The sequence below is a fragment of the Rhagoletis pomonella genome, unplaced genomic scaffold (genome assembly GCF_013731165.1).
Source record: "Rhagoletis pomonella isolate Grant_MI unplaced genomic scaffold, Rhpom_1.0 Rhpom_scaffold_00009, whole genome shotgun sequence".
NCBI classification, from domain to species: Eukaryota; Metazoa; Arthropoda; class Insecta; order Diptera; family Tephritidae; genus Rhagoletis; species Rhagoletis pomonella.
In genome coordinates, this window is record NW_023458563.1 from 18552 (window position 1) to 33272 (window position 14721).

Here is a 14721-nt window from a genome sequence, read left to right on the forward strand (position 1 = left end):
ATGGAGCTTAAATTTTGGAGTCGATCTGCAGCGCTTGCTTACGCATGCGTAAGACAATGGTGAAAACTTGGATCATTTTTGGTCAATGCACACATGACAGATTCCAAATATGCCCCCCAAAAAATTTGCGCCTTATATAAGCCTTATTTAATATGATCGTAAGTTTTAACATTTAATACAAGAAACTTGTAAGGAATACAAGTTGTATGGCACAACCCTTATTTTACACCTGATTTCGCCGTACTGACGCCATTGGGAATAAGGTTTAACTTTTTCTCTCTCAAAGAGCGAAAAAAAAATAAAATAAAATTTTGTGGTCCGTCTGATGAGAATTGAACCCGGACAGTCTTGGCAGCAACCGATTGTATCAAGCATCTTTGCACACTCAGCTACAGCCATACATGTACATGTGCTTTCAAATGTTCAGTTTGAATCAACACCACATGTGTTGATGTCATCATTTCATAAGGTTCGCTCTCTCTCTCTCTCTGAGAGACCCTTATGCCTAAGCCTTATAGGTCATATAAAAAAAGTGTTTAATAATCCCTTATAATAAGGCATCACTGGGAGTATAATTACCTTATATATGGCTTATAGATCATGTAAAATAAACGCTGCAAGCAGCGCCGCCAGCGAATTGCTTATTTCTTACAACTTCTTATATAATTTTTTGGTGGGTATGTACTAGGGATGCCAATCCCGGGATCCCGGAATCCCGGGATACCGGTGTTTTTGCCGTCCCGATTAATGCAAGCACATCCCGGGATCCCGAAAATTTTGAAATATCGAATTGATAGTAAGAATTTGTTTATGAATTTTGAAGTATGATTTTTGTAAAATGCCGTTTTGACTGCAATTAACATAAAGCTTGAAACTGTACTTTTAAAATGCAGTCTGAGCCTTTTTGGAAGAAGATTTCAATGAATTTACTCATAGCGACGCTAATGTAAACGAAACAGAGAGTTTTAAGGAAAAGTTAGATAATTTTTTAGTTCAATCTACTCAAAACTTCCTCAAATCGAAAAACTTATAATTTGACCGACGTGCTGGTAAAAGAAGTTAAAATATTTTGTAATGGAGGAGATAGAGGTCATTATCTTCAAATGGATTATGTCTACCTTTTGGCAGTTCAGCATAAAAGCGTTGATGCCGAAATATGTTTTTCATCAGTAGGTTTTGTATGTTGTTTAGGCGCGACTGCTAACACCAGGCGCCTAAATGCATGCTATGTACTGCTGCATGTGCAAAAATTTCCTTAATTAAATTAATGAAATTTATGTACATGCACTTCTCAACTGCCATGTAATAAAACTTTCTTAAGTTATAATTTGATGACAGTTGAAAGGATGCTTGGCCTAGTCTGATGCATCCTCCGGACACTGCTTCCGAAGCATTTTGCACTTCTCAACTCCCATGTAATTGAACTTTCTTAAGTTCTAATTAGATGGCACTTCAAAGTATGCTCGGCCTAGTCTGAGGCATCAGCTCCGGAGCATTTTGCGGAATATAAAAAAAATATTTATTGGTTCAAAAATGGTGGGTAGGCACTGTGGCCAATGGTAAAGTTCGTTTACCACCTCTGCACGGTTGTAAGCCATGTAGAGTCCGAAAAATGCTCCGGAAGCAGTGTCCGGAGGATGCATCAGACTAGGCCGAGCATACTTTGAAGTGCCATCGAATTAGAACTTAAGAAAGTTCAATTACATGGCAGTTGAGAAGTGCATGTGAAAAAATTTCCTAAATTGCATAAAGGAAATTTTTGCACATGCAGCAGTACATAGCATGTATTTAGGCGCCTGGTGTTAGCAGACGCGCCTAAACATATGTAAAAACTGCAGGTCAAGCTTAGAAGACTCCGCTTTTAATGCTTTACTGCTCTTATGAAAATATTTTAAGTGCAATAATAACAACACCGGAAATAAAGGGTGTGTGTTTTTAACCAGACCCACCTACCAACATGTATTTCGACCCGCTGAATCCGATTCTGAGATCCGTTTGACTCGTACACCCTCAAAATTTCTAGTAAATTGCGAAAAAAATGGCAAAAAATTCTCCATTCGCCATTTCTTTATAGAGTAGAATATACATGTTTAGATAAATTGTTTTTGTATATTTTTGTTTTATGTTTTTTTTATTAATCGTTGCTTTAAAAAGTACCTGGTATTTAAATTATTATTTTTGATGTATACGTTCCTCAATCACATTTAAATACAATTAAAAAATGTTTTACTTTAAAATTTGTCTGATTGAATAAATAAATATCGCTAGCGTAGAGTGCAAAGTTGCTAAGTCCCAATTTAAAAATTGTACAGGAGAGGAAAAAACTTCGTATATCCATTTTCTTCAAGTATTTCGCTATACTTTGAATACAACATTTTGCCTGTTTAAAGCAAAGCAAAACTCCATACGAATCAGAGGGATTCGATCTTTATTAAAAGATTTCGAACTTTTTTGGCCCTATCGAATTTTCGGAGCTTTTTTTGGCCTTAGCAAATTTTCCTTTCATTGAATATAAACGAGAAATTATAAAACAAGGACCTTTCCCCTTTTCAAAACGGTGCAATATTAATTTATCTAGCCTCCTATATCAAAATATGATTTTTCATTAAAAGTGAAGTTAGCAACCTTTCACTCTAAGCTAGCGATATACCTATGATATATATATCGTAAATTTTAAATAGTTTTATTTAATCGTATGTTTAAATGTTTTCAGATATTGTATTTTTACTCAAATTCATAAAATTTATGACTCAATTTGAATCCCGGGATTACCTAAAAAATATCCCGAAATCCCGGGATCCCAATTTTCCTGATATTTTGGCATCCCTAGTATGTACGTATATACTCGTATGTATGCATGTACAGTGGCGGTGAGAACCGAAGCGAATATTTTAGAAAAGTATTCTGGCAAATGCCAGTTTTTAAAGTTAGAAATGTGTTTATTTTGGTTATTTAATTTAATGATGACAGAGTATGTATGTAAATGTGCAAACTGATTAGTCTTTTATATTAAAGGATTTGGCAGAGTTAACATTTCAATTATCAAAACATATGGAGCAAAAACAAAAATGATGCAACTCAATTTCCTAAAATATTAGTCGGATTCATGAAACTTGGGAAAGGTGTTGCAAATATCGCATTTGTCGCGAAATTTGCCACCTTGCGACACAGCTGATTACTTTTGTATGGAAACTTTCTTGCGACATTAGGAGTGTACTCGTACGCCCAGCTATCTAAAGTTTTAGAAAACTTTTACTGGTTTTGCGTTCTCGTACCCAAAAAATTTGCAAAGTAGGGGAAATTGAGAGATCAAAATGTGAAAGAGAACTGCAAATTTCTGCTGGACAGCTTCAGCTCATCACAAACACATGTTTGTAAATAAACAAAAGAAAATATGGCCTTTTTGAGCTATATTAATGCTAGTATACAACGAAAAAGTGAGTAAATTTAATATGCACAACGTTTGTTGTGTTTATTTTTCGCTAATTTGCTGTTAATCTCCAGTTTGTTTACTTCAGTGTGTGCTGACTATGGTTGCCGTATGACATTTTTCGTTTGTACCATAATTTACCTTTAAATATACCAATATAGATTTAAATGCAGCATGCTGAAATGTTGTTTTGCTGAAGTTTTCGGTTTTGGTAGGTTGATTGTTGAAATGAAAATTTCATAATTTTAAAGCTACGTCTGTAGCTATATCTATTACATTGTTTTTGGATCAATGATGGGTGTTTGGAGGAGATACTCTTGTTTTTGAGTGCGTCACCATGTAATATCACAAATAATTGTGAGAAAAATAACTTATTCATTCCGATATAATTAATTTGTATTTTAAAAAGGTTTTTCTTATCGAAAACTATTCAATTGTATAAAATGCCAAATCGGGGGAAAATGTACCAAACAGAAAACAAATTGCCAAATTAATCACCAGTGGCAACTGTGCAAGTGATCAGCTGTTTCGAAGGTTGCAAGTTTTTGCAAATTTTGCGTTCTCGTACTTCTGTTGATATTTCGCCTCTTCGAGAGCGAATGCTGCTAAATTCTCAGAACTTTTACTGCTTTAGAATTTTGTCCTCTTAATACGAGTACACACCAATTGCCATAGTATTTGAGCTGGCAATCATTGCAAAGTCAAAGTCGCGAAAGATATGTTTCTTTTATTGTCTTCAAATACTTCGAGAAAAAGTATATTAGTTAAGGCTGCTTCGAAATATAGTCGTAAAAACTTTTCGCGTCTGGAAACGCCGGCGCTACTGCTCATAAGGTAGATTTCAAAGAGCCATGAGGCTACTAATCTTATCATTTCAACTCGTCAGCGTTAGGCATTCGCCATGCCAAGTATTCTGTTATTATAATTCTATTTATTTCATTATTTAATTAGTTTTAAATTTAAATATTGTTACTTCCTACTTGAATTAAAATGTTGAGTGTCTGGCGCTGATTGATGGGCGAACAGAAGAAGATCTGAGGTATATACACACGGATCTCTATGTTCTCTACAGATCCGTATATGCTATTTAAATTTAAAGAAATAAAAAAATTTTAAAAGTTTGTATGTGGGACCCGAGAATAAAATAACTTACGAATGTAAATATTACCAAAAAATGTGTTTGTTTAAAATATTAAAAAATACATAGAAAAATCAACTTGTCTTTGTTTTATCTGCAATAATTGAGGAGTTAGATGCAAAGAGGCCGCTTCTATTAAAACTGCTTTCTGAGATATTGGCGTTAAAGTTTTTGATGTGTTATAACTTTCTTGTTGTTGTAGTAGGTGTATAAACAAGTAGTATTGTTGTAGTATTGCAAAGAGTTGTCTACTGCGGAGAAAATCGTTAGATTACCCGTATTCGACCCTAATTTAACTGTAATAAACGCTTTCGTTGAAAAATATGTTACCTATGTTTTCTATCAGTTACGCTATTTTTGGAAAAACAAAGATCATATTCTTGTCTAATGGCCCAAATTATGCAAAAAAAACTAATTTAAAAATGTATTTTTCATTTCGTAAAATTGTGTTTTTATACAAGTAGTATTTAGTTCCTTCAAACGATGTATTCAATGTACATACATCATGAAAATGTTGTACAAAATTCCTTAGGCGCCGAACGCCGCCGCCGCCGCGCCGATATTTTCGTAACTCGGCGGCGGCGCGTGAGGAATGACAAAAAACGGCGGCGGCGACGGCGTGGCTCGGCGGCGTATACCTCTAGTTCATACAACCTTGTTCGCAACATTACCATTTCGCGAAGAATGCCACTTTGCGAGGTTGTGAATCGCACTAATATATATTTGCAAATCTGCTGATATCAATGACAGCTTTGCATTTGCGAGGTACCTACTTATGTTATTAAGGGCCTGTGACAATCAGTAGAAAAGTTCTATGGTGAAAAAACTTTTTACTATGATGAAAAAATTTTACACATCTGCTGTGCCAATTCGTAACTTTTTACAGCTGGAAATTTTTGACAATTGGTTTGATGAAGAAGAAAACTATCGAGTTGGCAGTTAATAAAATGCAGCAGTTATTTAATTTTAATAATAATTTTAGATATAAAAACACCTCAAAACCGCCAGTTAAGTGTGCTTACAAAAATGTTTAAAACCGTGTACAATTGTTACAAGTTATAAAGCTTGTCTTAATTTTTCAGCTGGCGGGACCATGTTTATCCACTAATTTTTCACTAATATCCACTCGATTTGGTTTTCTTTGATGTATGTGTAAAGATACATGCGTTGTTCTGTATTCTTCTTGATATTAGCGCTTTGTTTCTTTACAGATAATTATCACTAGTTTTTGCTGGGAAGCCTTTCTTAACCCAAAAACCAACAGAAACTAGCAGCTCTCCCGTTCATACGCTCTTCTTTTTTGCCTCTCCCGCTAATTTCTGCAAGTCAATTTTTTACTAGCAGAAAATAGCAGCCGCCAAATGAATAAACAGCTCTTGGAACCTAAACAAGCGAGGTTAGGCAAAGTTGGTTTTATTAGTTTCTTTCTCCAAATTTGTTGTATTTTTTAAATAAAAATGAGCGAATCATTAAATATTGATGAAGTATTGCAAAATGTATACTTTTGATACATTACACGGGATTAAATAATTGCGCCAAATATTTTCAGTTATCAAATAAACTGATCGGCTGTTTACTTGCTAGTTTCTGCTACTGTGCGTTTCTTAATTATTTCCTTATATCGTACTCTGTGAGTGTAATACGGTTTTCCCATGGCATCGTGAATTACGTTGTTCGCTCTTCCAGTAACGATCGCGAATTACCCAATTCACACGGGCACATTTTTAATTCGGTTTGATAGTTCTCTGTCTCTGTGTTTTGTTTTTTTTTTTCGCTACGTTATTAATTAAAAATGTAAGTTTTTGCCAAAAGTTTATAAATTTCTGTATTAAATTGGTGATCTACACATTTTATATGGGGAAATAAAAAGCATTTGACGGTATTGTAATAGTAATATTATGTTGTCTTAGGTCTAAGCCAATTCTTATTGGCCACGAAAGATCAATTAATTAAATATCAAGTGTGTGAAAACCAAACAGTTAACTTATATGATCTCGGTTCCGATATTAAATAATCAATAATTGTTTATACCCGCATTTTGGCACTTTGGCTCGTTGAATGTGCCATCTAATAAATAGTGTCGTCGTTCTCCTTAGCTGCTTTTAAATGACGTCGTCACAAATTGCTGGCGGAGACATGAATACAGTGTAAGAAAATTCTTTTTCTATAATTGTTTCCTTATAGAAAGGTTGGTTTCTCTTCCACCTTAGACATTCCGAATTCGTTCAAAATATGCTAATTTAAAACGCAGAATTCTTTCAGTGTTCCTCCAGGGTTTTTGGACATGGACTGTTTCTTCAATTTAATAGTGTTCGCTTTACTTTTGTGGAAACGAAACATGTTTTGCAAGTTATGGATCATTTCTACACTCTTTCTTCAAATATTTCTCGTATTCCAGCTGTGCGCAGGCGTATAGTTTTTCGCATCGTGTTTTTACATATTCGTAATTTAAATTTTTTAATAAAATCAATTGGTGGTAGTTCATGATTGTGTGTGGATTAATATTACAACACTGAGGATTTGGCAATAACCTCTTTCATCTATTAAAAAACAACACTTACGTGGCAATGTTTATTGTAAGAACAACATTTTTTTCTATGAATCGACATACTTTAAGCATTGTTGACGCTATTTCCATTTGAATGAGGAAATAGCGTCAATGACTTTATTTCAAACATTTTGTTGACTTTATTTCGCTTTTGAAAAGGTAATAATGTCAATTGATTTATTTTGGAACGAATTTCCGTCATCCCTTGTCAAGTTTGGTTTGCAGACAAACCGGTTTCGGCGTTGTGCCATCTTCAGTGTCATTTTTCGTTCTGTCTGGTTCGAGATTTGTCCCTAATTTATGTTCATTTATCTTAGGTAATGTGATTTTCGTCGATGATTAATTACTAGATATGCCATGGTGCCCATTTTTTTGAAGCAGGTAATAGGTTCATCTTCGCTGTTTCGATATTAACATCCATTATGTTGTCGCTGTATGGTTTTTGCCTGCAGGTAGGTAAAAGTCAGTGATTTTTGCCCTGGTGGTGCTTTTTGAAGTGTTCGGAGTGTCCATGCCTGTTGTTTTGTTGTCATTTTTCTTTTTTTCGTAAATCAATTTTAAGGGTTCGAATATAATACCCGATGCGGTATTTGTTTGTTCGTTTATTATTTTGACGTCGAAGGTTTTTAGTTTGTATATTTCCATATTTTCTAGAACGTTTAGTCGTTGGCCTTTATGTTGTACATGCAGTAGTTTCGCTGCCTTTCTTATTTGCGTTGGTGAACATTTGTTGTTAAACATGTGGTTAGCAAAATTTGACTCTGGTATTGCGCTCGGTTTCTGTGTCTTTTTGTTATAGTCTCTTATATGCTCGCGGAATCTTGTTTTTATTTTACGTCCTGTTTGACCAGAGTGGGAAATAAAGTCAATCTTATTTCCATTGACCTTAATACCTGTCACCGGCAAAACCTCCGAGTGTTTTTCTGCCATGAAAAACAGCTTCTCATAAAAATACAATCGCCGTTCGGAGTCGGCGTAAAACTGTAGGTCCCTCCGCTTTGTGTGACAACATCAAGGCGCTCGCCACAAGTCGGAGGAGAAGCTTGGCCAAACACTAACATATGTGTTAGCGCCAATCTATTATTATTATTATTATTATATAATATTGAGAGGACCGTGGCTTTAGTCACGCCGATTTGATCGGTTTTCAAAATCGAGGTAAATGAAGTCAAACATGTATTGTCCAAGATTAGGAACCGTTTTATAAGTTAATTGTAGTTTCAAGCTCATTAGTATGTACATACATTAACAAAATACAATTAGGGCAAGAAACGGCCATTTAAAGTCCATTTATGCAGTCTTGAAAATTGGAGCGAAATGGTTTCATTAGTCACCGAAGAAGCACATTTTTCACGGTTTCAAAATTTGCGTTATATGAACGTAGGGGACGTGCAATAAGTGTTTAAATATAAATATTTTAGTTAGTTCCATTATGTGAAAAAGTGTCTGTAGGTTAATGCAGTAGTCCTTATCATATCCTGGGAAATCCTTTTGAGGACTCTCCAATTGGACGATATTGCTTTGCATTCAACCTGAACAAAAAAAGTAACACTCTGGCACACTTTTCTGTAATCCGATTTTTTTGAAGAGAAATTTTTGTAGGTAAAACTGGAGATCCACCTAAGTTTTTCGATATAACTTTAATAAATACTAGCAAATGCCCGCTTCCTTCACGGCGCCTAATAAGATCTTTTGCGTTGGCCAATTCAAAAACAGCGTTTAAAAGCAAAAGCAGTCTGTAGAGTAAACATTTTTAGTTTAATTGAAACGACTAAAAAGCTGTATCCTCCTCACACATATGCCAAGAATAGTAGCGATGTGATTCCATATGGAATAATAATCCCTTTCGATGTAATGCGTTTTACCTATGGTCTTATTTCCACCTGTGAGATCCTTGCCAAGCGTGCGTAATATTCTTCTATGATCGTGCAAGTTCAGCATTGATCCGGTGTACCATGTAAGCCAATAAAAGTCCTTATACGGAAACTCAAGAGCACAGATGAGCGTTTTCAATTATAGGAAGGCCAAGAGTACTCGCTGCCCCACAGGATGGAAAGTTCTTGTGATCTCATGAATATCGTTCAAATGAAGCCATTAATATACCTATCGTATTCCTTCTTGGACAGATGTGGTCGAATCTTTCTTTGTCAATTCGCCACTTTTACAATTAGTCTTAATATTTATGAATTAGTTCCTTTGAGTCTTACTGCTGTAATAACGGTCGCCTCGAGCAACTTCGTCAATCGGAGGTGGATGCAAGATCACGCTTACACAGTGTTACGGTCTTTATATGCATACTTAAACGCATCCTTGATTTAGCCATCTGAAAAGTAAATTCGTCTAAGATAAACAAAGCCCGTGTTGGTTTCTACATATTTCGGGTGAAGTGTCATCCATTGGGTCCCTTTTCTGCAAAACCTTTGCTTGTCATGAAGTGAAAACGAATTATGAATTCCAATCAGATTTTATAAAAAATACGGATTTTCTACATACCTAAACTCCTGCGGGTCCATTTTTAGCGAAGGAATTTTTCATCATACACGTAGTCACGCTGCGAAATTGAAAGAAATCTGTTAATAAATACGACTTATATAAGTAACTCTACTCCAGCGCCACCAGCGTGTTTTCTAGTAGCCCATAATAGGACCTCTGGCAATTTGACTGGGCTCTATTGAGTGGTTTTTGAGTTTAGTCCGAAAAACGGAAATGGCTATCGTTATATGTATATAATCTTCCGTACCCTGAGTTTCGCCCGAAAAAAAATTCACGCGAAAATTTTGATTCCCCCCATTGTAAGTACATGGAAACCAAAAGCGAAAAGTAAACCGGTTCAGGGAAGATGAAATTCATGATAAGGCTGAATATGTTTTGAATGAAAAAAAAATTATCATGAAAGTAATAAACGTTTCGAATGTGTATTAACAAAATAGGTTCATAAATACGGCTTTTATAAATAAATCGACTCTAGCACCACCTAGCGAGTTTTCTGGTAGCCTATAATAGGACCATATACGCAGGGTCTAATCTCTGAAAATTTGACTGAAATCTATGCAGTGGTTTTTGAGTGAACTCCGAACAACGAAAACGGCTGTTGTTTTATATAATAGATCACTCGATCGGTACGTAATAAATACCAAATTGAAGGCGAGACTTACTGTTACTGATTTGTGATAATAACATGATGAAAATCGTTAGATTATAAAAAACTATTTAGAAATAAAAATAATTTTAAACAAAATTTTTTGTCAACTTCCTATATTTGCAATTTTTGTATTGCATGCATAAACATAAGTAAACTAATTAGTGTTTCTAGAAGTTGTGCGTGCTCAGTGTTTCCATACTCATATGCATAAACAAAATTTTTCCACGGCGATGGAAAATATTGGCTACTGAAATTGTTCCTAAATTTGCAAAAATTGGCAAACTATAGCTAATATTAAAAAAAGATTATAATATTTGGAGCCAGCGACCCCAGAAGTATCAATGCTGTTCTTTACATCTTTTGACTAAAGACCAGTGCAATTACCAACAAAACAATTCCATTTTGGTTGAAAAACAGATAATTTTGAGATTTACTATAAGCTAAAGGGCTTTGAGAAATGATATTTGACTTTATCTTTTGTGTAAACGGATTCATTAATTAATAATATGCACCAAACCTTTTTTCTGAACCTAGAACTTTTAACAAGAATTGATCTTATTCGACTAGTATGCTGTGTGTCACTTGGCGGTCGATGGGCGGGCTCTTACAATTAAAATAAAATACTAATATTTTGCAGGCTTCTTGTTGATTTCATGATACAATATATTTTTACTATTACCAAGGGATTTGATAAAAATTAGATTTTCGACCCGCCCTATTACACATTTATTAACTTTACTTTAAATAATCAGAAAAAGGGCTAGTTTCGTTTTGTGAACTGGTATCGATAAATTTCCGATTAAAATTAGAGACAGCAGCAATTTGTTCGTAATTCGCATGGTAATTGGATCTAAATGACCTACAAATGAGGTAATTCACTCTCAAAATCTGGGCTGCGAATTAAGAATGAGAGAGCGAACTACGTAATTGGGGTGCCGCACAGTGCGGCCGAAATCCAAAAGTGCGGCCAAAATTGAAAACAAAATTTCTAGATAGGGATTTTACCGTTCACAGTAATGACCTGTAGTCCAAGTCCTCGCTTTATTTTCAGTTGGAATGTGGCCTTTGCCCAAGCACAACATTATGGTAGATTTAAAGGGAAAAATTATAAAGGTGTACTTTGAGTAAAGGAAATCCAACAAAATAAAATGGAATCTACGTCTGAAGGCTAGTAGAATACGTAAAAAATTTTGTGACTATCAACACTGTAACATAAATTTTTTAGAAGTAGAAAGACAATGGTATTTTTTTGTCTTTTCTTAGCAAAATTTGAGTTGTTAAATGTAACAGCAATAACACGCTGTCGGATGCTGCCTTTAAACCTACTGGAGGTACTTAGACAAGTATTAGCTACTGCGTGAAATAAAATTCAGCTGCTCAAATCTGCCAGTGTAATTTTAATGTACTTGTTTTTAATACGCTTATTCATATTAGCTTCACCTGTCTTTAAAAGTTTCGAGCTTTTTAATTAGATTTCACAGAAAGATTTTAAATACAAGTCAGTCTTCTCTCCATTAACGCTCAGTCCCACTTCTGTGGCCCAATCACTGATGGCTTTCAGCGTCTGGTTTGCCGGTGAGCTGAGAGTCATTAGACATTTACCGCTTATGATAACTGAATAAGCTGTTAGCATGGCTGCTCTTCCTTCTATGTTTGTCAGTAGTTTATTTACCACAAACGTCCATAGAAGTGGGGATGGCACCCCTCCCTGTGGTGTACCTCTATGCACGTCTCGCGTTACCCCATTTGAACCCCATTGCGCCGAGATCTTGCTGCAGCTGTTGCTTATCCAAGCCCGAAGAGTAGGATGTGCCCCTTTCGAGGTCATATTATAACCATTACTTTCGGATTTAATTTTTTAGATCAGAAAATAATTAAATCGGTTATAAAGATACAAATTATAATATATTGCTAAGTGATAAAATTGATTGTTTAATATTTACAAACATAGTTATTATACATCTACATATTATTCTAATACAATCCAAGAAATATACTAATCGTACAGAGTCAACTTATGTACCTATTAAATTAAAGTGCTCTATCTGAAACTTTGCACAAACATTTCGAATTTAAGATTCATTTAGACCACTTTTGATATATTTTCATAAAATGGTCATAAAAATTTTAAATTTTCATCAGATTTTGTAGACATTTTTTTAGAGGTTAGGGAAAAAAGTAAAAAATCAACGATACAAAACAGCTTACTCAAAAAATAAAAAAAAAACTGTTTAATAAGATTGGAATTTTGATGTCAATTTTTTAAATTCGCTGAAATTTTGTGAATTTGCAACATTTATTTATATGCATTTGGTTATAAATGAGCTATATTTTAAAGGCGCCAAATATTTTTCCCAGTCACGCCACAGTCAAGAGAAATTAGTTCTTTTATGATTAAAAAACATTTCAAAACTTGAGTGTTTCATACAACACATCATCATCAAGTATTCAGCTCTACGGATTGTGCCACAAAACTATATTGCTTACCTATAATATCAAAAATTACTTCAAAATAATGCAACGCCAAAACCAAAGCAACTACTCATAAGGAATATATTGCCACCATATTAACTCGTATGTTCGTTTTTGATTTGAATGATAAGTGTCCTGGTCGATGGGCTCGGGCTTACGGCAGCCCTAATCTACTAAGACTAGTTGCACCAGTGATTTCTTTTCGCAACGGCCATCCAAGTTAAGTTTTTGTGTGAGTTCGTTGGACATAAGCTTTTTTAGGACATTGTCCACGTTTTCGTTCGAGCCCTTCATTTTATACAAAAGTCCAGTATGAAGGAAAAAAGAAATAGATACAAATCGTCACTTGGCGCGCAATACCACGAGGTCAAATGCAATACCATGTATGAGGTGGCTGAGAAAAAAAATTATTTTCGGTACCCTGTCTCAGCGCTTGCCTACTTTAAAACAAATTTAATGGTCAATAATTTTAGTAGAAGCTCATATCTAACAAGTTCAATTAAAAGACCATTCAAAAGTTTAGAAGAAAATAAGTTTATTTGCACTTTTGTGAAATTTTTGGACTATCGTATATGTGGTATTGCATTTGGTGTTTACGAGGTATTGCGGTCCAAGCGACGATATGTATGTATGGAATAAATACGGGCATTCTCGAAGTGTTGCACGTTACACGGATTGCACGAAACGCAAAAATACTAGTCCAAATTTGCAAGAGTACGAGAGAACCCCATTGCAAAGTTGTAGCAAGTAGCAAAATTATGTGCCAAATACAATAACAAGATACAGGATAAAATTAAGTGAGCGAAATGAGAGAAATATCTAGCAACTCCAACAACAAAACAGCTAGCAAAGGGTTGCATTTATCTTGCTATGCTTTTTTGTAAACTTTTTTTGCGGGATCATTTGTCCCTTCTTCTTATGACTTTAAACGAGCGATTCGTATATGTATATCTATAGGTTTCTCGGAAACGGCTGTAACGATCTGGATGAGATTTTGTATTCAGATGACGGTTTGCATTTTGTATTTTCAATTTATTACAAATAAAATAACATCTTGGCTATCAAATAGAAAGTATTAAAAAAAAAAACCAATTAAGAAATATGTTTGAATAGGGTTGCCACCAATTTTTTAACTAATAAAAAATATGGATATCAAATGAAAGGTATTTTTGAAAATTTAATCCAGAAATATTTTCCATGAGGGCTGCCACGTTTTTTTGTAATGCAAACTTAGTCATTTCATCGAGAATATACATATACATATGTATACACACATATACACAAGAATACCGAGGGCTTATATTCAATACCCTCTACCTAAATTTAATGAATATAAGCCCTCGATGTGTACTCGCCATCCTGGCGTATTTATAATTAGGGTTACCAACAGTGGCGGATGGGCCGATGGGGGCGATCGCGCTCCCCCCTCCAGGCCAGCGAAAAGTAAAATTTATGTTAAATAAATTACCTCGCATGCAGAAGTTTGAAAACGAGTTCTGTTAAAAAGTTTTTTTGTTCATTTTAATCTTCAATTTCACAGGGCAACACTGATTTTGGTGCGGCAAATGTTAAATCTGTTTTTGATAGACTTTTTTGAGCTGATTACGAATCCCTAATTATAAAGATTCCACCACGTACAGATTTTGAGAAAATCGTGGTCAAAGTGTCAAAAAATCGGGTTTTTTTCAATATTTGAGAAGCTCGAGCAAAGAGTGAAAATGTGGTAGAACCTTCCACTTAGGCTTAACTTAAAGCTAGAACCCTAGGCTACTGCCATTGAAAATACCATCCCTGCACCTTTACTTGATGGCCATTTATAGTAATTTGTTGAACAATAAAAAAAATGCTGGCAAATTGTGCTATTGAAAAAAAAATTCTGCAAAATCGGGTTTTGCTGTTCAATAAACGACTATAAGTGATCTTAGGGTCAAGACGAAGAGATGGTATTTTTAGGGATTGGAGTCGAAAGTTCAAGCCTTAATTTAAGCTTA

The 14721-nt window shown here is 34.8% G+C and overlaps 2 protein-coding genes across 4 annotated transcripts in view; one reads left to right on the forward strand and one right to left on the reverse strand.

The window, feature by feature from the left end:
* LOC118745791 overlaps positions 1 to 14721 on the reverse strand; it is a 30776-nt gene that overhangs the window by 7291 nt on the left and 8764 nt on the right. The gene's annotated exons all lie outside the window — the stretch shown is intronic.
* The window catches only part of LOC118745524, a 418331-nt gene that overhangs the window by 793 nt on the left and 402817 nt on the right, over positions 1 to 14721 (forward strand). The gene's annotated exons all lie outside the window — the stretch shown is intronic.